This window comes from Girardinichthys multiradiatus, chromosome 4 (assembly GCF_021462225.1).
Source record: "Girardinichthys multiradiatus isolate DD_20200921_A chromosome 4, DD_fGirMul_XY1, whole genome shotgun sequence".
Taxonomy (NCBI): domain Eukaryota; kingdom Metazoa; phylum Chordata; class Actinopteri; order Cyprinodontiformes; family Goodeidae; genus Girardinichthys; species Girardinichthys multiradiatus.
In genome coordinates, this window is record NC_061797.1 from 19,199,725 (window position 1) to 19,206,064 (window position 6,340).

A 6,340-nucleotide genomic window follows, 5' to 3' on the forward strand; every position below is an offset into this window, starting at 1 on the left:
TTATACGTTTATTATTGAAGCTCAAAAGGCGCATACATAAATGAACCACTAGAGGGCGCCACGCCCATTGTTGTAGGTGAGCCCAACTGCCCTTACATGACATCTCTGCCTTCTAATGGCCTTATAAAGAGAGATTTGGACGGGCAAAGACTTTGAGAAGCTTATGCGGACTATTCTAAAGTTCTAATTCAACATTATGAAGAAAATGACCTGAAAATGCTTTGATGCCTGTGAATTACTTATATATTTTTCATTGTTGTTGGAATGAATCTCACATACTATGAATTTAAAAACAAATACAGCGATAAAGCAGAAAAAAGTATTTCCTTGATATTTTATTAGGTCTTCCTCTATGTTTAGGTTGGTGCCTTTAAACACAGTAAAGTAACTTGTACACTTGACACTTTTCTGTCAACTTACGAACATGCTTTGAATGAATTAATGAATTATTGAATTAATTAAATAAAAAATCCAGAACTCTTTCATCACAAGCAATGTCATGTATTGGCATATTTGACACCGCCGCAGTTGAACTTATTCTCTATCAAAGCCTCTGAAGATAGATTTTTCTCAGCTATTGTTACTGCAAAAGTTTAAAACTATTAGGAAAAACTACATTTGACCAGTACAGCAGTACCTGTCATACAACTGTTTGCTTTGTAAATGTCTTAGTGCATTCATATAACTATATTGGCAAGTTTTGGTTATAATCACAATTGAATTACAATAAAACTTTACTGGAGAACATGTCAGCACACTGTACACTTTTTCTTGGCCTCTGAAGTCTGCTGTTTATACAGATTTTGAGAGAGCTGCAGGGCAGTTATTTGTACATGAGCTAAATGAATAGTGGGAAAAAACTGTTTCAGTGCCTTGATGTTCCTATTTGCAGTACGCCCATGCACTTTCATTAAGGAAACTTCTCAAACATTCTTTTGCTTGGACTGGCAAGTTCTGAATTATTGTGATGCTCTTTTTCCTGTCTTGGGAAAAATACCAGTTCTGGATGGGAATCAGTCTGCATGATGTGGATTGTCCACTTCAGGACTTGTGTGGTGACTCTGGAACAAATGGGAATAAATTCATGTCAGTAATTTCTTGCCTACAGATTATGAGAATACTATTTTGTAACTGCTTATGAGAACAGATGGGAACTACTCTGATGGAAGTGTAGTCATTTATTTCCTGTTTTATAGGGACATAAATGCATAGTTCCACTAATTCTGTTCAATTCAGTTTATTTATACAACACCAAATCACAACAAAGACACTTTACATTTTAAAAAGTCAGTTAAATCCTATCATGATGACAGATTCAAAGTTAATTACATACATTCCAATTTTTATCTTAGCAATCAAACAATTTAGTCAAGTTCCATTTATTATTGAAACTGGTGATTTCAATCAAAGGAAACCGAGCCGACTGCTTGTGTCGTTGATTTTGCAGCAATCCCTCATATTGAGTATGCATATAGTGACAGCAGAAAGGAAAATTGCCCTTTAACAAGAAGAAACCTCCATCAGAACATGGTTCAGTGTGAGAGGTCATCTGCCGCAGTCAACTGGGGGTTGACAGAATAAAACATACACACAAAAATAGCAAGAGAGATGCCTTGATCCAGAAGTACTTTCTATGTTAAAGAGCTCCTTCAGTGGCTTCATCTAGGAGAGAAACACAGCTAAACAGATAAACCCTAGTCAGTTTTCAGGTCCAGAGTATGAAAGAGAGCTCATACAGTTAGTCATGCTAAAAGCTCAGCCAATAACTAGGTCTAGGAGAGACGGCAAAGTGTATTATCTGTACAAGGAGAACATGAAGTTGTTGGCAGCAGCAGCTCAGCTGATATCCCCCCTCCAGTAAGCTGCCTCAGCTAAACACAGAGCCGGGCCAGATGTAGCTTCTATGAAGAGAAAAAACAGTGAGAGACATAAAGTTAAAAGCTGACATAACAGTAAATAACGGGAAATTGGAGAGTAGTAGGAGAATGTAGCACAGTGAAGAAAAGTGGTTAATATGTCTTCCTGCAGCCAACACCCATAGCAGTCCACTTCAAGCTATGAACTTTATCAAACAGGAAAGTTTTAAGCCTAGCCTTAAAAGTAGACAGGGTGTCTGCTTCACAGACTACAATTGGGAGCTGGATCCACAGAAGAGGAGATTAATGACTAAAAGATCTGCCTCCCATTCTAGTTTTAGAAACTCAAGGAACCACCAGTACTGTAGTCAACGTTAAGCTGACTACAGTATTTCAGTGGGGAAAAAATACTCTATTAAGGAATCTTTGTAATGTTTTGGTTAGATTTTGTGTTTTGGTTTTTTACTAAATCTGTGCCACACATTTTGGCCCCTCTGCAACATTTTACACAGTACCAATGTCCAAGTAGGACAGCAAGGCGGGAGCATGAGGGGAAAGTGTTCTTTTTTTGCTGTTCCTTTTCATTCCTTTTTTACTTTCTTCAGATTGTCCAAAGTCCTTGGTGTTCTCTTATGGCCTCTGCAGCCTGGGGCCTGAAATGGCCATTAAACGAGGTTGATGTTTGGTTCGATGAAACATTTCTGTGTTAATTTTTTTTGTTATACCCAATCTTTGTGTTATACCCAATATACCCCTTAAAGACCCAAATTAAGTGTAATTTCCTAGTTTTCTGGCAGGGGCCACCAGATCTTTATTTAAATTGACCTAATATTTAAATTTGTTAATAATACCAAGTACTTTAAAATCCAAGGGAAACATTCATGGATTACTTATTGAAACTCTGATCAAGCTTTACTTTGAGAGCATAAACTGTTTCAGTCTCTTGCAAACAGGAACTGCAAGTGTGGCTCTGGTGATTTATCTGTAAAAATAATGTAGGATTGTTTTCCTCTGCTGAAACAAATTACTTAAATTAATGGTGGGGATTTCTCTAAAATCTTCAGTGTGAGAATATACTGCGCATATGCAATTAAATATTATTTCACGGCTTTTTCACATTTCAGACAACTGTACTAGCGGTGCCTATGACTGTGGACAGTTTTCTGAGAACAGAAATGAAAGAAATCCTGTTTGTCATTTGCGCCCTTTCTCCTATTTCAAGCAGCCATTTAATTTTTCCCAGTGGAGCCACAAACTCTTGACCAAACCAGATCAGTTCTGGGGTTGTGAAAAAGCCTCTCTGTTTGACTTCACCTCCTTTGTTGCAGTTGTGCAGAAACGTTTGCGGCGTTTCACTCAGGCACACTGCAGTGCCAGGCAGGTCAGCTGGCATGTTGGGAAGAATTTCAAACGCCCTGTTTCTTTGATGAATTTGTAAGAAACAGATAATCATCTGCATTCCTCAGCGACCCCCCTCCCTATTACCTCAACACACTCAGCATTCTTAACCAGGATTTCCTTCCTTATGTTGGCCTGGGACAGCTTCTCCGACCTTTGGAAGTCAACGTTATACTGATTATTCATTTTAACTGTTAAGTATTTATGTAAATGTATTTTAAAATATATGGAACTCATGTAAGTAATATATTGATTTAAGTAGACAAGACCCAAAGTGAAACCGGTTTTCAAATAGATGTTTGGGTGTTAGTTATTGTTGCTAATTGGACTCAGCTCCAAACTGCAAGCTAATTTCTTACCCGTTGCAGATGAATTGCTCAAATAAACAATAAATAAGCTCAAAAGTGAAGATCAGCTGACCTGCTGGATATTTGATTACAAAAGTAGATGCTAAATATCCATTTATGTTTTCTGTAATTTAGTTCCTTGAAAGTAAAATCTAATCTGCGACCTGCACAGTTGGTGTTTGGGGTTTATAAACCCGCCTAGCTGGGTAACAACAGGCACAGCAAGCCATCTGCAGCTGATCGTTTCGATAGGAATGATTGGACTTTTCAAGGCACATTAGAAGTCACTTGAAATGCAAAACCAGCATGAAACCTTAATCCTGTCTGCAGAGGAAATACAGGAGAGAAATCTGATGCTTTAAGAGCTTCCCTGCACCCAGATAGGATTTGGATTTTAGAGTTAATTCGTAGAAGTCCAGCAGGACCAGGTGCAGGAGGGCTGCTGGTGGCAAGCTGCTGTTTAAAGCTCCTAAATGGTTTATAAGAGAAAATAAGATAAAAGTGAGAGGTAAGTGTGGAGCCAGGCACCTCTGGTGTTACATATATGCTTGAGTAATTTCCCTACGATCCATTTTCCAAGTAACTCACAAATCTCTACAGTATTTTGCAAAAGTCATGGGTTACCCCTTGTTTCGTTATATTTTGCTTCCAAGCTGAATGTATTTTGAGGTTTATGCTTTGAAAATGGCAGATTTTTTTCCATCCCTTTTCAGAGGAATGTTCTCGATGTTTCTTGAGCCCTTTAACCCTGACCTATGAACTTTTCAAGCTCTAGAAAAGTGCACCTAGACTCAAAAGATGAGTCACTGTTGTGTAAACATCATACACACCTTAGCATCAGTAGTACATTTTATCTTTAGGCGCCATGTTTCTAAGAGGTTGTCACGAAAATACACAGCTTGTTAAAATGTATTACATTCCACCAATGAAAAATTGCAAAGATAAGACAGTTTGACAGGGGATAAAATGTGAAATTGCACAGACAGCTAATGAAGAAACACAAAGGATTACAGTTGGTACTTTGAAGTTGATTTATCTGCTACGGCCACAAGTATCCCTTCAGTTCGGGTGCATTTTATTTGCAGGAAGGATTCATAGGTCAGAGTTAAGTGGCTTAGAAATACACACTAAAAAAGGTCAGGTACAAAAACTTGAAAAAAGTGGAGGAAAAGGCTGTTGATGACAACAGACAGACTTTGAAAGACCTTTGAAAGCCTGGAACACTATTAAAAATTCCCTTTTGCACAGCTCTGTATTTATATACACTCACTTTATTAGATACACCTGTTCAGTCGCTTGTTAGCAAATCAGTAAATCACATGACATCATCTAAATGCAGTTAGATGTCCAGGTGCTTGTTGAAGTTCAAACTGAGCTTCAACAAGCACCTGATTTTGAAAGAAATGGGATTCAAGTGACTTTAAACATGGGGAGACTTTAAATCCTCCCCAGGTATTTGAGAAACGGCTGATCTGCTGGGAACTTTATGCAGAACCATTTCTTGACTTACAGGGAATGGGCCAAGAAAAAGAAAGTGAGCGGCCGCTGTATGGATGAAAATGCCTTGTTGGTGTCAGAGTATAATTGACAGACAGCCTGGCTAAAGAAGAAAGAAAAGCAGCAGTAGACCACACTGGATACGATCCCTGTCAGCTAAGAACAGGAAATTGAGGCTCATATTAAGGTCTTACAGACTAACCTTAATTGCAGATTGGAAAAAATTTTTTTGGTTTAAAAAGTTTCATTTCAGCTGTGGCAGTGAGCTGGTAGGGTCAGAATTTGGCATAAAGAGCATGCAAGAATGGATCCATTCCACCACATATTAACAGTTCAGGCTGGTAGTGGTGGTGTAGGTGTAGGGGATGATATTTGTGGTCAACATGGGTCCTCTTTCACTAACTGAGCATCATTCAATTAGGGTTGGTACTGTTGCTTTGCAGCAAGAAAGTCCTGGATTTGACTCCCAGCTGGGGGTCTTTCTGTGTGGAGTTTGCATGTTCTCCCCGTACATGCTTGGGTTCTCTCCGGGTACTGCGGCTTCTTCCCACAGTCAAAAAACATGACTCGCAGGTTAATTGGTCCAGGGTGTCCCCTGCCTTTTCCCTTAGACTGCTGGAGATACTCACCAGCTTTCCCTGTGACCCTGAACAGAAGAAACGGGTATAGAAAATGGATGGATGGAGTACACATCAAGAATGTGAAGCCGACAAAGCCATGTCAATATGGACCAAAATCCAAGAAACAAAGCAGTTCTGAAAGCAAAAGGGGATCTAACCAGGTACTAGCGTGGTGTGCCTAATAAAGTGTGAGGGTGTTTTATTTTCATCAGCTCAAGGTGAACTCAGGCTAAGAGACCGTTTAACTTAAAATGCTAAAAATATCTACCATGCTTCAGCTATTTCTTGGTTAGGAATGTGCTGCTTACGGTTTGTGATCACTGCAAGCCTTCTGAATGAAGACCTATGTACAAACGCTGAATGTAAAGCAACCCATTGAGGGTTAGAAGGTTTGAAGAAGTGAAAACCATAGCTGCAAAGCTGTAGTTTCTGCTGCAGTTTTTTTTTAATTAGCATTGAGAAAATGCTCGCTGTACTTTCTGTGTTGCACACAGCAAACAAGCCAGTTAAGCTCACCTATGAACTCCAAGGCAGTAAATGAATTTTCCTGTGTTTTGTCTTAGCTTCGTTTCCATTAAACATTGATATCACATGATCTGCATAGATGGAGTGGAGTCTATGG